The sequence below is a fragment of the Ammospiza caudacuta genome, chromosome 3 (genome assembly GCF_027887145.1).
Source record: "Ammospiza caudacuta isolate bAmmCau1 chromosome 3, bAmmCau1.pri, whole genome shotgun sequence".
NCBI classification, from domain to species: Eukaryota; Metazoa; Chordata; class Aves; order Passeriformes; family Passerellidae; genus Ammospiza; species Ammospiza caudacuta.
This window is the reverse complement of record NC_080595.1, coordinates 70,080,225-70,102,953: the sequence shown is the minus strand read 5'-3', so window position 1 is coordinate 70,102,953 and position 22,729 is coordinate 70,080,225. Positions and strand designations below refer to the sequence as shown.

Genomic DNA, 22,729 nt, shown 5'->3' with positions numbered 1-22,729 from the left:
CAATAAATTTATCATAATGGTGCATATGTACACAGCCATATATTTTTCTTTTTATATCAAATGTTCAGGACAGTATTTTGATCTAATTATATTTCATCTAATTATAGTTCATCATGGTTAAAATATCAAATTTAATGGTATGTCATGGATTAACAGAATAATTTGATTTCTACACTGTTAATTAGAACTTACATTTACATGATTATGGAAAGTTATATATGAATTAAAAAATTAAAACTTAATGTCTAAAAAAAACCCTTCTGCTTGTTTCTAAGAGGATCTATAGAAGAAATGAAATTGTTAAAATATATATTTAGGCATTTAAGGTCAACTAATGGGTTCATTGGGGAACTATTGTCTACCATAGAAATCAGAAAATTAGAAAACTAGTTACTAAGAAATTAGCCACTCCTGGCTTACAAATTCAATCATAAACTTGGAACATCCTAGGGATTCTTTGGCTAACTAGCTCTCTTGCCTTTCTTGTCTGATGCACATCCAGTCACTGAGACAGGAACGTCCCCCATGCCCCGGTGCACCCACTCTGCACTTCCACACAAGTGGAAGCAGGAGTCCCTGGGTGTGGGCAGGAGTCCCTGGATGTGGGCAGGAGTCCCTGGATGTGGGCAGGAGTCCCTGGGTGTGGGCAGGAGTCCCTGGATGTGGGCAGGAGTCCCTGGATGTGGGCAGGAGTCCCTGGGTGTGGGCAGGAGTCCCTGGATGTGGGCAGGAGTCCCTGCTTCTAGGCTCTGTAGGGCAAACCCACACATTTCTCATCATACTGGTGGGAAGGACTTGACAGCTTAAAAAGAAGTGTTTGGGATTTCCTAGGGCAGACAAGAAAATACAGTCTTTTCCACCCAGAAGATGCTACCAACTGCACGGAAATGGGCCATTCTGACCTGCTACAGACCCACAGCAGGTGAGCTTCTGCTGCCACCATCTGAAGATGTGCTGCTGGTGGTTGGGGAGATGAGTTACTCTGCGCTGCAGGGCTGGGTGACCTGTGCTGCCCTGCAGTTATGTCTGCCCTCAATATTTAGATAGGAGGAGATCCTCCACCACTAGCTTCTGAGCTGGAAAAATTACCAGCTCCCCCACCTTAAATGCAGCTAGTGCACACTTCCCGTGCCAGAAAGGGTGAGCATGTCAATAACATAATGGTGACAGTCACTCTGCAGGCTGCAGTCAGTCACAGGGGCATATGACATTATGAACTGAGCAGACACGTGCAAAATACTGAAGAGATCCAGCATTCATCTGGAGAGACAAGCAGAGATTTAGTTCCTTCCCAGTGACATAACCATCAGTCCTGTATGCAGATTCAGCACACAAAACAATGAAGCGCAGCACTATTATAGAGGGTGAAGAAAATCAGAAAAGAAAGTATATTTTATGCATTTTTATTTATTAATGCATGGTGGGTTTCATTTCTGTGGTAAATTACAGTCCACTGACATGTCAAGTGACACAGTTAGTAGCTGACTGTAAGAAAGCTCCACATTGTGGGGATGATTTGGTTTTGGGTCATTTTAGAGTACTTTAACACATCACAAAAACAATTTCCTGTCCTTTCCTGCCTCTTATTTTTTCCTTCACAAATTCAAGTTCCAACTCACTATGCAAATTTATCTGCTGCCAAGATTTAGCAGGAATATCAGTTACTTGTGTACAATTGCAGAAGAGTTATAAATATGCAAAAGAAATCTAAGTACAAAAGTTTGTAAAGAAAAGAAGGACGCAACTGGGTTCTTGGCTGTCATGATCTTTTTCTGAGGTTAAAGTCAGATTAACAGTCTAGTACAAATGACACCAAAAGAATAAGAAACATATTAAGTTTCCTAGTCCTATTTTTTTTAAACAAAGGCAGGATATCTCATTCAATATCAATTGAAAGAAAAAATCCCTTCCATTAGGATTATGTGCTTTTATTTCTTCGGCTATTGCACTGGACTTTGAATTCCTCCCAGGAAAGAAAACTCATGAAAAAGTAAGATGAACATATAATACAGTTAAAAAAATTAAAAATTAAGAGTCATCTAGTTTGGGTCATATTAGTATAAACTTGGAGTCCTTTAAACACTCCATTACTTAAGGAAAGCTTGGCATTACATTACACTTTCAGAAACCCTAGGATGACAGAAAAACAGGCGACAGGTGGAAAATATGTAAATAAGTCTTTTCATCATGTACTGACTGAACCAAATATCAAAGCCTGGATAGGGCTAATTAGCTACCAAGGCAGCTGTTGAAAATTTGTCCTACCTGAGCATCTCAAAGGGATTCCTACAGTTCAGCCGTGCTGGGAGCCCAGCTCATGCCACACACAGGATCACACACAGGAGAGTCGTCACCCTGGAGAGCCCGATGCCTTCCTGTGTCGTCACCCCAGGTGGGACCTACCTCAGGTCACAGACACCAGGGGCAGTGCTCAGAGAGAGGCCCAGCAGCAGAGTTGGCTTCCGTACTGGTACAGGGGATACTACAGGCTCGAGCTGGGTTCACTTGTTGGTTGCACGTTGAAACTCCCCCCTGTAATGCCACAGGCTCTCTTGGGCAGCAAGAATGGTGCAGCTATCACTAGCAGATTGCAGATCTGGTTTCTTTTCCTCTGCCTCTCTTTCAATCCAGACCCAAACTCTGCTTGGTAAATTATGCTTAGTCAGTTGGCACCTACAGGTCCAGCCAGCCGTACAGGATATTTTGAATTAAAAGAATTACTACTTTTTCTTTGAGTTGACACTCTGCCCTTTTTCTGGCATCCTCAGAGCCCTTCCACACTTTTCCTTGATTATACATGTTTACATTAATGCTGCAGAGGAAGGTGTCCACTGCAGGTCCTCCCACCTGACCACAAATGTTCAGATTGTGCCCAAAACTTATAAAGTAGCTTATACACCTTGCCCTAGACTTCACCTTTGCTTCTATATGAAATTGCTGTCATGGATGCTGCAGAAGCTGCAATTAACTGTTTCTATGATAAATCAAATCTTTAGATCTCAAGGTCTTCCAAAAGCATGGCAGAAGTTCTGTGTTTAGTGAGAACAATAGTCTGATGATGGGACCATGCTCCTCTTACCAGACTGGGAATGGGATCTGCAGCACACTCTTGTTTACCTGTGCCGTAACAAGAAAATACTGTGGAATACCACTATAATAGAAAAGGTATACAGTTTGTTCTCTTATTTTAATTGCAGGAAATACCTGAAGAATCCTTAGGGTGGATATAGTAAAACTTGGGGTGGGGAGGGGGTCCCTCTTGTTTTCTTTTAAAATATTTTTTAAAGCTCATGTTGTGAAAGAATATCCGGAAAAGCAAGTTCCTTGCTTTGGAAATCATTGTAATTTCATTTAATTATTAATAATTTCCAATAAAATTAATTTTTTTCATGAGAAAGTTTTATAAAATAGAGTCTATCTTATCAGAGAGAAGCCTGTGGTTTCAATCATATTAAAAATTACAGGTGTTGGCCATTTCTATCTCTATCTTACTAGTAGAATGGTGTCCTTTTTTACTGGATATTTGAACATTTTCAGTCCCATTATCTTTTTTCTCCTTATAAATAGTTGTAAACACCTTATTTTGGAAAATGAAAATGACCACATATATAAAAGGAAGTTAAATTCAATAACTCAGCTAGATGAAAGCCTGATTTGCTCAACTGCACAATCTACAGGAATGTAAACAATAATGAGTTTTATTGATAGATAAGTGTAAAAAAATTTATTCAAATTTATACACTAGAAATGTCTAAAGTGCAATAAATAAATAAATAAATAAATAAACATATATATATGTAGACTAATATTAAATATTAAAGCAGCAATAGTTCAGCATATTTTGAAAATTCTGCACCTTTGAAATAGAATATATGCCTGTATGATATGGTTTATATATGTATAGAAAGGAAAAGACTCAAATATGAGACTAAGCATTTAATCTCATGTAAGAATGTTCACACTGACGTAGCCAAGTGTGAAATCCTATGAAATCCACAGATGTGATAATTTTCTGAATACATGACAAATTAAAAAAAAAAAAAAAAGAGGAAGTATTTTTCCAAGTTCACAGTGAAAAGCACCTTGTGCACATTCAGTCTGGAGAGCTTCACCCTTTACCCTCTTCATATCCAACATTGAACACTGTGATAAGATCTGGTAATCTGTAGAATAATTAAATTAAAATATAAAATTTATTAAAAAACCAGGAGGTTCTGGAATATGGCAGATAAATCAACTGTAATGGTTTCTGCAATAACTTTTTGATATATTTTATTAATTAATTACATATTTCTCTGAAATGAATGCGGCAAATATTATTTTTCTTGTATTAGTTTCTTTTCTAATACACTAGGGAGTCATAGATATAGTTTTGGGAAATTACATTATTGTTCTAGGGAAGTATCCTGCATGTGAAAGAAATTCAGAGATGATACTGAAAGTCATGCCATGAGTTCATGAATGTCTATCACTAGGAAAAGTATATGAATGATGGGATACTGATTATTTTTGGAATCTCTCCTTATTTAAATTCTCTTCAAGTCATATTTCTTCAGAAAGTCTCCTACAGCATAGAATTTTTTTTCTTAATTAACTGGAAAAAAAATGGGGTGGCTTAGTTTTGTGGTGGGCTTCACGCAGTAAGAAATGGTCTGAGAATCCTTGCAGAGCACAAAGGCAATCTCAGGCCCAGCATAGATACAAAGAGCTTTGCAATATAACTATTCACACCTTAAATTAGACTATATCAAATAGTAAAATTCAATGCCAGTCACTTTCATTAAAAAAAAGAAAAAAAGAAAAAAAAGGCAAAATCTTAACTTTTTGAGGGTTTTATTAAGTTTTCTTTGTCATGGTCACAGCTAGAGATTTATGCTTCTCTCCTCCACCTTGCCCTCACCCCCACCTTGATTTTCTGCTTTTATTTAAAAATAAAAGATATAACTTTGAGAAAATCACCAGAGAAATGCTGTGCCAGGTTCCAATAAAAAATAAAACGTGCTGACATAGATTTTAAGGTCAGGAGGAAAAATATGATAATTCAGTCTGACCTTTTTCAAAACACAGAACACAGAAAATTGGGAGGCAATACCTGCAATAAGTTATTTTTATTAAGTTTACAGTTTTGCACAGTGACAGTTTAAGTTTCCTCCCAGTAGTTGTTCTTTTAGTATGATTTTTCCACACTTATCTGGAAATATTTTCAAGGAAAAACTTGAAGGCAACAAGAGAAAAAAGGATTTCTTAGTTTGAAATGTGCTGACTGTGTACTACACAATGTCATTTGACTGCTTGTATCAGATACAGCCTCTCCCATTTTGTGTAAGCAAGCCACAGGATAGCATTCTTCTACAATGAAAAGCTTAAATGTGCATTAGGACACCCTTCATGCCAAACACAGAGGATAAGTGATCTCTTTCATTCCTTTGAATGCTCAGAACATTCCAAACAATTACCAAAAAAATATACAGAGAGAGCTACGTTTATAAATAAATTTGGAAAAAAAACCTTTTCACTATATACTTTTTGAAAACCTGGAGCTCAGTCAAATATCACTGGAATGAACAAATGCATTTTAAGAAATACTTATTTGTATGACAATTTTGGATTTGTCTTTTTCAGTTGTTCAGCTCTGGAATTTCAGTTTTCACAGGCATTAAAAATATTCAAGTATTATACTTTTTCATGATTTGCATGATTGTGTAGTTTTCCTCAGAGTTTAAAAGAGAAACTGTTTTCCTTGACCTTTTGAGGTAGGCTGATCCTGGAAATTTCTGTTCAGGGATGTTTTCAGAGGTTCTAACCCCTTGAAACCCATCTTTTGACTCCTCAGGGTTATTAAACATAGCTCAGGTAGTTAGAACTTGCCCAGTGGTGACATCTGTATGGCAGGTGACCCAAGTGGTGCTGTCACAGTGTTCCTGCCCTCTGTGTACGTACACACACGTACACACGTCAGACCCTGTGCAAAAGGATTCAGCCTCTTCCAGCAGCTTTTCCCTACAAGTATCCAAGGAGTTGGATAACTACAGGGTCACTTTTTATCACAAAAGTGCCACCTAAGGACGAGGTAGGAGCTTAGAGCCGTGCCTCCCAGTGACAGTGCTGGATGTTTTTTGGCCAGGAGAGATATATACCTTCATTCAGGAACAAATTACTCTTGGGACAGACCTAGGTTATCTGTCACTTGGTTATTTCAGGTAGGGATGCCCCTGCACCTCTCCAAATAGTTGTAACTCTTCATAAGCAGCAGTCACATCAGTGTGCATTCCTCCTGCCTGCCTACCTGTGCAAGGGCTGTATACTTTATACCCCTTGACAGGTTATATAAAGCTTGAGAGGGCTTGAGTTAATTAAAAAAGGTAGTCATGATCTGTTAGGTTTAATATGAAATCTTTAGAGTGACAATGCAAAATCATGCTGCAGAAATCCCAAGACCTCCACCCAAATGAACTCAGTTGATAACATTTATTGACAGAACACTGGTATAATCTCATTAATATTTGCAAATTTCAATTACAGGGAGGGCATGAGCCTGTTTAAGTAGTCACAGTTTTCCATTATGATTGAAACAAACACCAATTTATTAATTCATCTTCCAATTTTGAAAAAGGTGAAAGTGTGATGCTGCTAAGAATGATATATGGTGGAGTAAATTATTTTTGCATAGATCTAATGTTATTTGTTTCCTGTGACATTGAAATTCTGTGTCAAATTCCGGGAGAGAGGAAAGGATAAGAAAGCATAGGTCATTCCTCTTTTAATGAAAAATTGACATGGTTCACTAGCATTATTAAAGCAAGTAATACAGTATTGTGTTGTTCAAGACCTGAATCTTTTGGATAAAAATCACAATTGCAGTTCATAAAAAGGGAGGTAATTGTATTTCCCAAGAGGGAGCAAAGGGCAATGAAGTTACATTTTTTAAAATATTTTTTTCAGCAAAGATTTTCCCAAAATGAGAAAATTAACTACTAATCAAGCAGAATACTTTGACAACAAAACTCTGTCTTCCTAAAGACCCCAACCAAAACTTTTGAAAGAGGAGTCTTGCAAAGCATCAAAAGACAGGGATTTTGTGATATATCTTTAAATCTTCTATACAACCATGTACTTATAGACATTAACAGAACAATTTTTTTACTAAAGTAACAGTTTATTTCCTCCTGACTTTTAAATAATATGAAGCATTATCATTACTTTCTTATTTGTATTATTTGGGATGTATTTGTACCAGAAGTCTCCAGTGTATAATCAGAACCATTGTCTACCTCAAGTAACAATCAGAGTCACCCAGTTCATATGGAGGCAATGATGTTAGACTAGGACAAGGGAAAAATAAACCCTCTGAAGCAAACTGTGCCCTCCTTCTACTCAAAGAGCAGAACTGGTGTGTTTATGCATCACACATCTAACACAAAAGCCACCATTCAGCCCCAGAAAGAATAGCTTGCAGATGTCACTGCCAGGCACAGTTTGCTGTCAATCTAAAAATAAGATACATGATCTTAAAAGGAGCTGAAGAAGCATTCTAGAAACTCTTTGCTAACTAGCAAAAGGCTGGACACATGGCAAAAAAAAGCCTTTTCCAACACAGTGTAGATGAGAAGTCATTAAACCTTCTTCCTACAGCTTGCTGGAGCACTCAGAAAAGATTGTGACTTATTTGAGCAGCCAAAGAATTACTTTTCCTCACAATCCAGGTATTCAGCATGCTGCAAAAGTTCACTGTAGCTGCCATCCTAGGCTTTTTATTTCATTCTGCTCCTGAAAGTACAACACTGAAACACATCTGCTTTGGCATTCTTCATTAGATGTGACAAAAAAAACCCAACCAACCTAAAAAACCCCCTGAGGTTGGAACCACAGCCTCATCACCTATCATGGAAGATGTCACTCTGTCTCATCAGGGTGCACAGTGTGAATGGATCTGGACTCACAGCTCCTTGGAGGGAAGATGAATATGTTTGGTGGCAGCTGGTAGAACAAGGAATATATTGAGCTCATCCTTCCTTTCCCTCTGGCTCAGCAAGACCTCCTCCCAAAGGAGAACAGCTCCAGTCAAGCTGAGTAAGAAGATATGCTGTGAAATGGGAACAGCTTACAGCTTCTCAAAATCCGATTTCAATACTGAGAATATAAAATACTTAGCATGTCTTTAAGGCTGCAAGCAAGAGAGGGTTCAGATAAATCAGAAAGGTACACTTGCTCAGGGCCTTGCTAAAATCTACCTCTGGGCAGCCCTTATCCCTAATGATCAGGAAGAACAGATGGCTAACGGGTTTCAGTCCCTGCCTGGAACAGTGGGGTTTATTCTGTGCCCAAAATCTGGTCCCATTCCATGGCTGGGTGCCCACTGCAATCTGCACTTTGGAAAGAGTCTGAGGGCAGGGTCAGATCAGAGGAGATGGGTGGTAGAGGACCAGAAGAGGAGCCCAAATTGTTGAGCTGGACAAGCTCAATTTTGCAACAGAAGAGGCCACAGCAGAAGAAGCTGTATGATGAGAGTCAGCAACAATCCAGGCAGATCACTGGGAGAAGCAAGAAATGCTAAATAAGCAAAATATTAAATACTTGCATAAATATTTCCAAAGGCATTTTTTTCCCTACATACATAAAAGAAATGGATGAAGAAGAGCCATTGGTTGAAAAATGGACCAGTATCTTTTGCCTTGCCCATTTCCAGACTATAAAAGAACCAGTTCCTATGTAGGTTTCAAAATAATCCTACATATTTGAATAGGCAGTCAGCGACAAACCTAGCAATGCAGAACAGTTAATTCAGATGCAAATATTAACAATTACTGTAAAACAGAGCTCATATAGTTAGCACTGTAGGAACAGATACTCTGATAATGAAAACTAAAATAACTGCTGTTATCCATAAATTCAGAGATTCTTACCCTACATTTTTATAAAATTCAGTCTGCATATCTGTGTGGTTACTGAACAGAGTTAAAATTCTGTGTGCAGTCTTTAAGATAATTTTTGAAAAGGGTAGCCTTCTGAGGATAGTTATTTAAAATTCAGAAGGCTGCCCAGAATATCAGAGTAAGTTCAGCATTAGTGTAATTTTTCAACCTGACCCCAGAGGCCTACGAACTAAAATGCCAGCAGATTAAAATGCCTTTTAAGAGCCATTCTGCACTAAGTGTATGTATGACAGAGTTATACTTTGAGCTATAAGCAGACAGTACCACTTTGGAGGCGGCAGCTGCCACAGGAAGGCAAGGACAATTTTGCTGTAGCATGTGTCAAACAGTCGCAAGATCAGGCTAATTGAGAGGTCTCCATCACTGCAACAGCAGCTTCAAGGTTAGTTCAGGGAGTGGGGGTCAGAGTCAGGCCTGCACCCTGCTGAAAGCAGTCAAGAGGAAGGCACAATTTTGGCCGGAATAACATCTGTTTTTTTCACAGCTTATAGGAAGCTATTGGCACTGGTACCACATTGTCACCAAATGTGTCATGATCTTTCTCCCTGAATGTTTCAGGCTAACATCTGTTCAAAGGACCTTTGTCAAATGGACTGAAATATTTAATAGACAATTTATTGCTGAAAAATACAATTTTTTGATATTGAAGCAATCTGCAAAATTACTTGCAAAGCTGGATCTTAATGTGGAGCTTTTACTAAGAAACAGGCTGGAGAAAGAAGCTTCATCTTTGAAAGAAAGGCACCTCAAGAAATCTCAAACTTGTGATAAATTCTTTTTCTGACCCAGATTTGAGGCTGGCTACTACTTCACTCCCCATTAGCAACTGCTTGGTATGAATCCCTCTTTTTCTGGGCTGCATGAGTTGCATTCATCCACTGAGAGCTATCATCCCTGCAGACCAAACTGAAGGGAAGGAAGAGATAAAGGCAGAGGCACCAGAGGCATTACAGCAGGATGCAAGGAGCAGGATGCTCTTTAGATCATGAATTACAGTTGTAGTTAGTAGATGTGCTTCAGACACACACCAAAGAAGCTCCAGGCCGGCTTTAGATCTACTTACTTAGCTATTCCTTTTTAAGTATCAGTGATAAATAACTTAAACTTTTTAGAGCACTCTCAGATCTCCTTAATCATTATATGCCATACAAAGAGAAAAAAATCATTTCTATTTAGGTGAGAGTATGCACAATATATATTAAATTATAAATCATAAATCAATATGCACATGTATGTCATGAATAATTGTACAGTACCTCTCTCAAATTTTACAAGGGATCTTTCAATTTCTGCTCCTACCCTACTGTTTCTAAATATATTAATGGAGTTGCAAGCTACACATAATTTTCCAAGCATGAAGAATTTTAGGGAACTCAGTGATTTCACTAAACAAAGTAAGTGACTTATATATCATCTCAACTTCCAAACTAAGCTAAGCTAAAAATCCTGGTCTGCTTCATTAAGTTTCAATTTTCTAAATAATCTTCACTTCTTTGTTGGTCAAGCCTAAAAGCTCCTACTGAATAATGAAACTGATATTTGACTACTGCCCATTTATCAGATTCAGATACAGGGGGTTTTCTTAAGTTAGATACATCAAGTTCATTATACATGTGCTTGTGCAATAATTAAATCAGACTCCTTGAAACTCCACTAAAAGCATCACTTAGAGAAAGAAATGGCTAAAATATTTAGATTTGTTCTTTCTCCTAATTTGAATCCTCCAGAGGTATTAAATGCAGATTGCTGAAACCCTAACTGGAAGTAATGTCCGAAGAAGGCACTGGGACCTCATGACCTTCCCCCTGGGATTCAGTCTTACCACACACCTGGGGTCACAGCATTTGAAGGCAATTATTTTACCATTGATGGGAAATTATTAGCTCTCTGATAGGTACCTTTCCCCCAAGAGCACTGTAATTTACATATGCAACTCATGAACCACAAAACTGGTATTGTAGGACTATGCTGAGAAGTAGAGTCTCTTCCAGGCAGCATTTCAATGTATCCATACCCAGACTAATATTCACTGTTTTGAAGTTTTGCTATCTTGCATCAGAGAAAGAAAATAAAACATTGCAAAAGCTCACCAATAAAAGATTAGAGAAGATGACTTATAGATGTTGGAAAAAATGCAGTGACATTAAATATCAAGAAATAAAAAAATGCTGTAAGTCACTCTAAATTAAATGTGTTTTCCCCCACAACTAAATTAAATATTATTTTTGTTATGAAATTAGCTCACTGTCATTCAACTGCACATTACAACTGTCTAAAATATCCTAAGCATAATTTCCAGCTAGCTAAAAAGTGTATATTTTAAAGCTTAAAGGAGTTTGATTTCTGAGACTCTGCCCTAAATTTGTCATTATTTTTGTTTTCTTGACACAAAGAATACTGATAATCACCAAATGAAGATTTTTGTGTCTGTTTACCTTCTTGACAAAAATTAGTAATGCATCTTTTAAAAGAAGTGCTAGTGCCCTCAATTTTTTGTACCTCTGAAAAAAACAAATTTTTTCAGCACTATATACATTTCTGAAAACAAACTCACTGTAAATAGATAATAGCTTTCCTATAACAACAATTTATGGATAAAATGACCCCAGCATTTGATAACAAATTTAACTATAAGTAATGCAGAAAAGTATGTAGAAGAGTAGCAACCATTATCTAAAATATTTTACCACATTCAAATCTTCCTCTACTTCCAGAATATTATTATATATTTCACAGTTAATGGCTGGTTACAAATAAATACTAAACCCCTGTTACACTGTTTGTATAAATATTATGCTATGCTGTAGTAGCACCATTTAAATCAACCTAGTTCATTCATTCCTAGCGAGCAAAGTGAATCAACAGCATCTATGTGTTTGGAGTCACACTGACCTAAATAATACTAAGATTACATCTATGGAAATGAGTGAAATTACAGTAGGGCATGAATTCATGCCCTGAAACTACTTTTTTTCCTAGAACATAAAAATGTCAGGGCAGGCCCTGACACTCTTTTGATCTTGGCTACTTGACCAGCTGTCTCCCCAGGGCCTCCTGGGCACAGCTAGGGCACTAGCCCAGCTCTGGGGCTGCTCCCAAGAGGCAGGCTGGATGCAGCCTGTGCTTGGGAGGCTAAGGGAGCTTAACCATATGGAACTGGCCGTGCCTAGCTGGCCTCCAGGCTAGAGGGAGGCCTTGCATCATTCAGTTTATTCATAAAAATTACAGGCAAGGAGCAGAAATGCAGCTGTAATAGGAAAAACCCCAACCAAACAAGCACGTAAACAACAACCATTCCCAATTATTCTCCCAACAGTCAACATTCCCAATTAATCTCTCATAATTACTGGAATAAAGGAGACGAACCCTGACAAATCTGTTCTCTCGTGTCCCTGGGGGATAAACAGACGCGAGTGGCCAGCTCCTGCCCACCAGCGAGCCGGGGATTTGCGCTGCCTCTCCGCGCTGCGCGTCCCCCACTGACCCAGCGCCCTGGTGCTGCTGCACAGCCGGCTCTGCAGGCTGCCTGCACCCCTTACTGACACGTGCCAGCTCACATCAGCAACACCCATGCAGCTTTAGGTGCTCAAACACCACGCCAAGGAAGGCAGATTTCTTTCTCCCAGCTGCGCACTAAGCTTTCAGCCACATTTTGAATGTACATCCTGAGCCTATATATTGTTCAGCTGCAGGGCATTTTTCTCTTCAAAGTTTTTAAAAAGACACACTTAATTTCCCACTCACTGCTGTCTTTAGTTATGCCAAGGAGACACTTTCTTTTTCTTTCTTTCTTTCTTTCTTTCTTTCTTTCTTTCTTTCTTTCTTCTTTCTTCTTTCTTTCTTTCTTTCTTTCTTTCTTTCTTTCTTTCTTTCTTTCTTTCTTTCTTTCTTTCTTTCTTTCTTTCTTTCTTTCTTTCTTTCTTCTTTCTTTCTTTCTTTCTTTCTTTCTTTTCTTTCTTTCTTTCTTTCTTTCTTTCTTTCTTTCTTTCTTTCTTTCTTTCTTTCTTTCTTTCTTTCTTTCTTTCTTTCTTTCTTTCTTTCTTTCTTTCTTCTTTCTTTCTTCTTTCTTTCTTTCATCTCACCTGAAGTCTTCCTTAATGTATGAGCTGTATTACCAGGAATAAAATAATCAACCTCCACTAAACAAGTACCTTTCAAAGAAATCCCCTAGTTACCTTCCTAATTCTTCTCCTTTGTCATTAGCCTAAAATCATGATCTACACAACTTGTGTCTGCTCAGAAATGGGGCAGGCATTATTCTCCCCATCCAGAAACATATTTGGATCTTTTCAAATGCTTTTTTCTGAAGTTGAAAAAGTAAGTTTAAAGTCTTCAAAATCTCAGAAGAAAAGAATTTTTTTTAGGGACAGATCAAGAACTTTGTGGCAATATTTTGGGGACCTCTTGCAGATTTTTATTTTTTCTTATTTTCACAAGAAAATCACCTTATAGATTAAGAAAAATGAAAAATATACCTTTTAATTAATATATTATCACAGTGCACAGGAAATATAGGAAAATATGTCATTTTTATGGACAGGTTAATTTTAAATTAACTTATATGTCAGAAAAACCTAAATTTCAATGAAATTTGAGCCAGCTTCAAGTTTTACTTGAGACCTGGCTGAAATATCTTCAAAGACAAGACTTTTGTGATAAGAAGTTTTGATCCATTCTGAATTGACATTTAAAAATTGATTTTTAAAATTGGATAGAGATTCTTTCAAAGTGGTGAATGGCAAAGAGGCATTTTTCAGATATGTTTGCTTGGTGTAAAAGAGAAATTGTTTGAAAGTTTAGAAAATATTTTTATCCCTTTCTCATCTTTCTCTTCTTTTTCTAATTGAAATACTTTCCTGCTTCCACAAAAAAAGAGTAGTGGAAAATAAAAGAAAATTACACACTATCATTAAAACTACTTATATACTCTCTGTTTCTGAAACAAACAAAGCAAAAGTTTCTAGTTTGTTTTGTTACAAAAGAAGAAATGTCGAATCTTAATGACAGATAAATATTTGCAATCCATTTTTCTTAAAGAAAATAATTTCTGTTCAATGTTAATGCTCACAAGTAAAGCTTCTGTCATGAAATGCATCCTTTGTTGTTCCTTGCTATTAAGTTGTGGAAGGTGGAGGTTTACAAAAACCTCTCTGAGGCATCTGCACCATAAATTGTCTTTTGTTTGCCACCAGGAGGGAAGGAGGGCAGTCACAGCACTGTACATCCAATATATAAGGGAGGAAAGAGCTGTGGCTTCGTGCTCACCTAAATCCACGTCACTAGCAGCCAGGCAGCAGTCCTGAAGGAGCTGCTGGGAAAGCAACCAGAGAAATGAAATATGATTTCAGGCACATCAGAACGAAGGCCTGAGTTCCATTTCCTGCAGTTGCAGTTTCACTTTTGGAAGCCCGTGTTTTTTGCCATACCTGAAGGAAGCGAATTTCATTCGCAGTTCAGAAAGCACCAAAAGAATAGCTAGCAATGTCATTGGTAACCAGAATTTTTTCAAATGTGAACTGAGAATTTCTGATACCAGGACAAATTTTTCACTAGTTCTCATCAAATTTTTCTACCTCTGAGTGAAACTCTGTGGTTGGTAAAAACTTATCAGTCATATTTTCTTTTTCAGAATTATTTGCCAAAAAGATCATAATAGATTATTCTATGGAGATTCTGCATCATCATTCAGGAATGTAATTTTCCACCAGAAGACAAATAAAGACATGTTGTTTGACTATACTGATAGATTCTACATTGGCAGATTTTTTTCCTGCTGCAAATCTGGTTTACTTTAGATTTGAGATTAATCCTTTTACAAGAGGCAGGAATGTGAAATTATAAAGAGGAAGGATTTGCTGCCACTTCTGACACTATTTATACTTACATGGCACTCACAAAGGCAAGGACATGCAGCAGCAAATTATCTAAAATATTTTTCCTCAGATCTTCCTTTGACATCATGACAAAGTTAGCTCCACTCAATCCATTCAACAGTCTTTTCAGCATCAAAATTTTATACGAAGAAATGGTATATCTATTTACTGTATTAAATAAAATGCTGTATGAAATACTCCTCTGCTCCACTGTCATCTTCAGTTTACCTAAAAGCTCCACATTACATTCAGAGAAAATATTTTTCCAATTCTCCAGTATAAGACTGTAGTTGATTTTTCAAGTTTAAACAGAAAAACCTTGAATGTGATTGTAGGTGACACTAGCCTGTAGTTGGCAAAATATCTTTCAGATTCACGTTTTTCAGGACAAAATGTAACACTGGCTTCAGACACTGAAGTAAAGATTCATTTTTTCTCTTTTTTCAGGATTTGAATACATTTTGTTTTTTTTTCTTTTCTTTGGTTGGTTGCTTGGTTGGTTGGGGGGGGGTTGCTGAAGTTTTGGTTTTTTTTGGTTGTTGTTTTGTGTTTGCTTGTTTTTTTGTTTTGCTTTGACAGCATTGCCTCTTACTTATAGCCTTTGGTTTAAAACATTCTGCAGGAGAACCATTGGACCCTACTGTTCTACCTTCAGGAAACAATTTAACCACTCTCAGCTATTTACTGTGTTGTCAAATCTTTCTCTGTAACTTCTTGGTCAGATAGAAAGAAGAACCAGCAAATCCCTGCTGGGATGAGGAAGTCAGTCAGTAACAAAGATTATACGGATTTGGATATTAAAAAAATATATACGTATGCACATGTATACACACAGATAAATGTGTATACAAATGCACACAAAATCTGTTAGGGCCATCTGGATTTGCAGCATGGGAAGTGGTTATTTTCTGGCTTTAGTCTTCTTTTGAGGCTCCCATCCTGTCGTTATGTCAGCTTTAGTTACTTCTCCCGTGGCCAGAACATGTTAGGTAACTCAACTTTCATAATTTTATTTTTAACCTCAGTTGCACTCCTTTTATGTCTTGCTTCTGTCTTAGGAATCTTTTCACTAAATAGTGCACTTTTCCCTCTCTTGAAAAAAAAAACCAAACCAACAACATAACACATCCTTATATATATATTTTTACTTCCTTTTGCTATGTCTTCACCATTTCCAAATTTGTTTCTAAGTTCATTCAGGGTTTTGCCAAAATCATTTTTGTCTTCATACCTGGCAAATGTCATGCCTTCTATAAAAGTAAGAGGAAAAATAAAAACAAACCTGTCTGCAAAGAATGCAGGATGCAGTGTAAATCCATTTCCCTTGATGTAAAGTGACTTATCTCCCAAGAGATGCCAGTTTTCTAAGGCTGTCATCACAGCAGCAATGTCGGGTTGGAAAGGGAGGTTTTGATGTAAGTTGAATGTCCATCAGTTAGTGCAGAAAGTTTGCACGCTGCTGAGCAAGCTTAAACACTTGTTGTAGAGGACAAATCCCTTATTTGCCATCTCATTTTTCACTTAATTCTACATAGAGTTAATTCATTAATATTAATGTTGCATTTTCACACTCTAAAAGAAAACTAGCACATATATATGTGCTATAAATCAGTTTATTAAGTCCTTTTACCAATAATTTTTGGTAATTTGCAGACACTTTTTACCATTTTCTGCAGTAATGTAAAATCCTGTCATCCCTTGGTAGACTCTGAATATGTGTCTTCTATAATAGAGTCTAATAGCTTTATTTATGACAGTCCTTTAGAGACTCCAGCAACTGTGCGCAGTCAAGATTGTTCAAGCCATTATAATACAAGATTGTATTACAGTGATTTGAATGGATAAAAGTTCTTTCATTTCCAAAAGGGAAATAAATTGTTTGACACGGCTCTGTAATGTATGAGGACAAATGTGTTCCTTTAGTCCCCCAGACACAGATCTGTCTTTTCTCAAGCAACCCTGTTGCAAAAAATAAAATGCCTAAGGAATAAGAGGATTAGTGAACAAAAAGTAGAGGAATTATCTATTTATTTACTTATTTTGTAGCGTAAAATGTTGTATATCAACTCAGGTACCTTAAAAATTCTTTGTTTGGGGATATTCAACAGTTTACCCATGGAGACATTCCTTCAATTTGTCTCCTTGAAAAATGTCTGAATCTAACAGAATTAGCTATTAAAGTCTACCTTGTGCAGTGTTAGTTCATTTTTATATGTAAAGTTCACTTTGCAATAGTCCTTCATTATAAACGTCATCCTTCACATCTTATCTACAAAAGTTCATTTTGGCTAGAAATATGAAAGAGTACAGCTGTGCAACCCATTTTAAAACAGTTAATTGCTTCCAGTACTTCTAAAGTATATAAAACATTAAAAGAAAAAGTAGCAATATTTGAAGATTTTCCCCTGAAAGTTAAAGTTGTCTGGTGCTGACAAAATTTTATAACCACAGATTTACATATTTGAATAAACTTGGGAAAACTATTACCTTTCATGGTCATTGATTACAAAAGCATCTCTGTCCAACAAAATGTGATTAGGTCCCCTTGAGGTCAGCACATGCTTAAAGACTAATATTTATTTAAGGGTTTTGCTGATGTGAATCTTTCTGCAATTACCATTTCATCTGATTGTGTTAACAATGCACAGTAATGCTTGTTTGTTCAGGAAAAAAAATTTGTGCATACAGACTTGTAATACTTGAGAGAGAGAGAGAAAGGGATGAATCTAACACAGCATTTATGCAACAGGACAGAAGTACATTTAAGTGCTATTGCTGTGCTGGGCAAACCAAGAGCATAAATAACAGAGAAAAACACAGTCCTGGTAGTAAGTGATGTCTGGCCATTTGCACTAAAAGATTGAAATTTCTGTTCTTGATTTTATTTTTTTTTTATTTTCCATACATTTGTGCTCTGCACCCAAATGGAACTAAGCTAGTTTTTCCTGTATATCCATCTTTTTATTTAGTTTAGCCAGTAGCATATCATTTCAGTCTGCATGCTTTTCTAAGGAAGATCATTTTATCAAGGAAATATCCTGGTTGCCATAAGAGAAAATCGAACACACACACAAATACACACACACATGTGAAAGCAAAGCACAGCTGAGACTAGACATAGTCCAGTGATTGATATTTTAAGTTGCACATGATACTCTTTCCTTGTTCTGTTGCACTGCATTTAGATATTGTATGGCTCTCCAGACATGCTATGCATAATTTTACATACCATCTGCTTTACATGCCAGGTTCCATATGTACAATGTATAACCTAAAACCAATATTTTGAATGATTTGAGCTACAGTGGAGGCCTTTGTTCTTAAATTGTTGAATAGAAGAATATAGTCCTAAATAAATTATCCGATGAATGTGTTCTGAGTCTAACAAACAATAAAATTTATTTTGAATGTGTTCTTAAAGGTGGAGTAATGACAAAATTTAGGTGACTTTCAAGAATCCCAGTAATGTTGCGTCTTAGATTCAAATACCAAGAGACCTGTAAATGCTTGCTACCATTCACTTAACAACCATAGCAATACAAGGGCATAAACATGTTTCAGAGTCAGGCAAGGGACAGCAAAAATAATCTTGATATATTCATCTGAATAAAGATGAACAGCATTTACTCCTCAAAACAGGATTAGGTTTATATTGCTGCTAAAAGTGAGTAATGGTTATTCAGAATCATGTTCTGGAGCTTCCTGGTACTTCATTATCTGGCTTCATTCAACTCTGCCTTAAATACTCCGATCTTATAAAGTCTTTAGTTACAGGTAAGCCTAAAAAACCTAAACTTCTGTTTTGGAGATGTTGTCCACAGGATCTGTCTGATTGTCCATACACATCTTTGAAGAATAAGTACTACAACATCAAAATGAAAAAAACCAAATAATTACAAATAATGGCTCTCAGATAAACCCAAATATTTATTCAAATAATATGTTCATTTTTGAAACTGCTGACAGAAAGAAGAGGAGCATTGCTTTGGATCTTATAAAAAGCACCATCATCACACCCCACCATACCCCTCAGTAAAAAAAAATCTAAACCTCTTAATATTGAAGTTATTACCATATTTTTCACATTTGACTTGAAATAGAAGTTTTGTCAACAAAAATATGTTGTGGCATTACAACAGGTTCGCAAACAGCAAATAGATTGGAGAATAGAGGAAGCAACAAAGTAGCTCAAATAAAATTTTACTCTGTGTAGAGTCCCATAAAATATGTACCCTCCACTTCCATATATGGCACATGTTAAAAGAAACATTAGAATTCACAGGAAAATTAGAAAGAAACCTGCAATATGACATTTTAAGAACGAGATGTCTGTCTTGCCTATGGATTTGCAAGGAGAGAAGAGATAATCAGTGAAGTATTTGTCCATTTTGCAGGTTTTTTTCCTGATGTAGCATGAACATCTTAATCTTTTCACAGTTAAGTATTAGTGACACATTCAGTTCACTTCAATGACAATTGTATCAAATGCCTGCAAAGAAAGCTACACAAGAGATGCAGCACTTCAAACTTTGCTTTTATATTTGCCTCTTAATCACAAAGTTGTACTTAAAAGGGAAACATCATTATTGGACCATAAATGAGAAAGAATTTTTCTTCTTTGATTGTGTAAGCGGCGGAGGCTACAAGGGTGCTTCTGTGAGAAGCTGCCAGAAGCTTCCCTGTGTCCTACAGAGCTGCTGTCAGCCAGCTCCAAGATGGACTTGCCACTGACCAAGGCTGGGAACCATCAGCAATGGTGGCAGCACCTCTGGGATAACGGGTTTAAGAAGGGAGAAAAAAGACCCTGAGCAACAGAAATTGCAGCCAGAGACAGGAGTGAGCAATAGAAACTGCATTCACAGAGAGGACTGAGAACGTGTGAAAGCAACAGTTCTGCAGACACCAAGGTCAGTGAATAGGGAGTGGGAGGAGTGTAAGATTGACCCCAGTGCAAAACAACTAAATAAACTGTTTAGTGCAATACAACAGAGGAGCTGCTCCAGGTGCCAGAGGAGAGATTCCCCCACAGCCCCTGGTGCAGACCATGGGGAGGCAGCTGTGCCCCTGCAGCCCATGGAGGTCCATGGTGGAGCACAGCTCCACCTGCAGCCCCTGGAGGAACCCACACCAGAGCAGGTGGATGCTCAGAGGAGGCTGTGACCCCTTGGGAAGCTCATGCTGGAGCAGGCTTGTGGCCCTGTGGAGGGAGGACTCCACACTGGAGTAGTGTCCCTCTTCAGGAGACCCACATGGGAACAGCCTGCACCTGAAGGAGTGCACCTTGTGGAAGGGCCCCACGCTGGAGCAGCTCATGAAGAACTGCAGCCCATGGAAGGACTTGTCGGAAAAGTTCATGCCAGACCATCTCTCACGCCATGAACACCACACCAAAGCAGGGGAAGAGTGTGAGGAGTCCTCCTACTGAGAAGGAAGGAGTGGCAGAGACAACCTGTGATGAACTGACCCTAACTCTCGTTCCTTATCCCCCAGAACCATTGGCAGGGAGGAGGCAGATAATTAAGGTGCCAAGTCAAGCCTGAGATGAATGGAGGGCTGAGAGGGGAAGGGGAAGGATGGATGTTTAAGATTTAGCTTTTATTTCTTGTTTTTCTACTCTGGTAATAAATTAAACAAATTTCCCCAATACGTATTTGTTTTCCATGTGACAGTAGCTGCTGATTGATTCCCCTGTCCTTATCTCAACCCGTGAGCTTTTTGTTACATTTTCTCTTCCCTGTTTGGCTGAGGAGGACAGTGATAACACAGTTTTGGTGAATTCCTGGCATCCAACCAGGGCATCCCAGCACAGCTATCACTGTAATAGTTACATTGTTCATGAGCATGAACATATTTCTGATACTTGATAAGATTTTTGACTAAATTCAGCATGTAGGGATGCTTGGGGGTTCTTTCAACAATCAGTTTGGAAAAAAAAATTAAAAATCACATTTTCATCTTTAAGACATTCCAAGGAGTTGAGAGTGGTTAGTCAGGTTACAGGAATAAGTCTAGCTTTTGCCATTTGAATATCAATATTTGTATTTGGTGCTTCATTATATATCTGACTGCTCCCAATCTAAATACTGCACTGAACAGAGGACGTTCTGTGAACTAGAACTTCCATTTGCTAATGGATTTTTTTTTTGCATAAAATCTTCTTTGTAATCCATATGAATATGGGCATTTTAATTATTAATCAGAAGCATTCTTTCTTATTTGTATCTGTGCTGTGAAAGAGTTGGATAAAATGGGATAAAAAATTAATGTACATTTAGATTTTTCTCCTCTCTGGAGGGAGGGAGTTCATGAGTTAAATGCTTATGCAACACCTTTCCTTACAAACTGTGCTACAGTTCTCTTGTTACTTCTCTATTGAGCCTTTCTGGGCCCGATCCACAGGCCACTGAAGTCAATGAGAGCCCATCTAATTGTCTCCAACTGCTTTCAACTTTTTAGTGAGAAAAAAGATATACTGGAAAAAGTATCAGTTACTAAGTAATATGTTATTATGTCTATGGGTAAAAAAATGGGATTCAGCCCACTTGATTTCCAACATACCAAGAAATCATTCCAGTATTCTCCAGTGCAAAAAATTGGCAATGAAATTCTAGAAGACAATCCTGACACTGCTAAAACTCTTTGGTTAGAGAGCTAGCTTCTAAGAGGAAGTTTCTTTGATACATCTCTTCTGCTTTGCCATCTCTCCATCTTCTGCCCAGTCCCTTTCATTCCGTATTGACCATAATTGCCTTCCTCTGAAGTCAATTGGGAGTTTTGCCATTGACTTCAATGGCGGAGTTATCATACCCAGGATGAAAAACAGAGTGAGATCATTGCCAAAGTACACACAGTAGAAGTAAGTAAAAAGATTTCAATGATTTACCAAAGTCCACCTAAAAATCGCCAGCAACTGTGAGCTTTCATATGTGTTTCCCACAAATCGCACCAGGCAGTGTAGGAGAACAAAAAGCCCCTTGCACGGTGTTCCGAGCATTTGGTAGCCGGAGCTGAGCCCCTGCCTGAGCGGAGTTAGCCGTGCGCAAACCCGAGCAGAGCGGAGCCCCCCGCTAATTGATAGCAAACATTTTACAAACACTACGCTTCCCTGAGGGACGAGCGTTTTCGCACCGGAGCCCTCTGCAGCGCAGGAGGACGGAGCGCGCAGGACGGGAGCGGGCAGGAGCCGCGGCCACGCTCTCGCTGCGCTGCTGGGCACCGGCCGGGGCTGCGCTCCGCTCCCCCGGTGCGCGGCACCTGGCTGCTCCTCTCCGCAGGTGAGGCGCCCGGCGGAGCTCCGTCCCCGCGTCCGATCGGTGCCGCCGCGGCGCCCCAAACACCGGACGGCGCTGGCAGCCCCTACAGACGTGGCCAAACCCGAGCAGTAGCAGCGGGCAGTGCCCGGGGCGTACGGGGGGCACCGCGCCCTCCGTGCCCCGGTCCCAGCTCGGAGCCGCCAAGGAGGGAGCCCCAAGCGCGGCAGGGCACCCTCCACACCTTACCCGCCCCCGGGGGACCCCGGCGAGGCGCGGAGCCCCGTACTCACCGCGGTGCTGCAGGCAGCAACCCGCAGCGCAGGCGAAGCGCCCCCGCCCCGGCCGGTGCCCGCTGCGGTGCACAGACCCCGTCCCTCGGCGCCCACATCCAAGCCCCGGTCGAGCAGCTAAAAGTCCTTCTGAGGAGCACACAGCGAGCCCCGCCGCCTCCTGCCTCGGATCGCTGTCACCTCCCCGCCCCTCGCCCCCCGCCCTGCGCCCCCGCGGCGGGCGGCAGCAGTGTAAGCAGTCCCTCACCCCTCACATCACGCACCGGCAGAGGTGCCGGTCCTCGTCGCTACTTACCGGGCATCCTTCAGAGCGGCGGGCGGGCGGGAGCGAGGGAGGAGGAGGAGAGAGGGAGGGAGGGATTGAAGGAGGGAGGGAGGAA

The 22,729-nt window shown here is 39.0% G+C and overlaps 1 protein-coding gene across 1 annotated transcript in view; it reads right to left on the bottom strand.

Moving 5' to 3' along the window:
• Positions 1-22,445, bottom strand: part of HS3ST5 (heparan sulfate-glucosamine 3-sulfotransferase 5) — a 192,518-nt gene extending 170,073 nt beyond the window's left edge. Inside the window, exon 1 of the mRNA XM_058802207.1 lies at positions 22,350-22,445. The gene's annotated coding sequence lies outside the window, so the exon portion shown is untranslated. The remainder of the gene's footprint in view (positions 1-22,349) is intronic.
• Between the last annotated feature and the right edge of the window lie 284 nt (positions 22,446-22,729).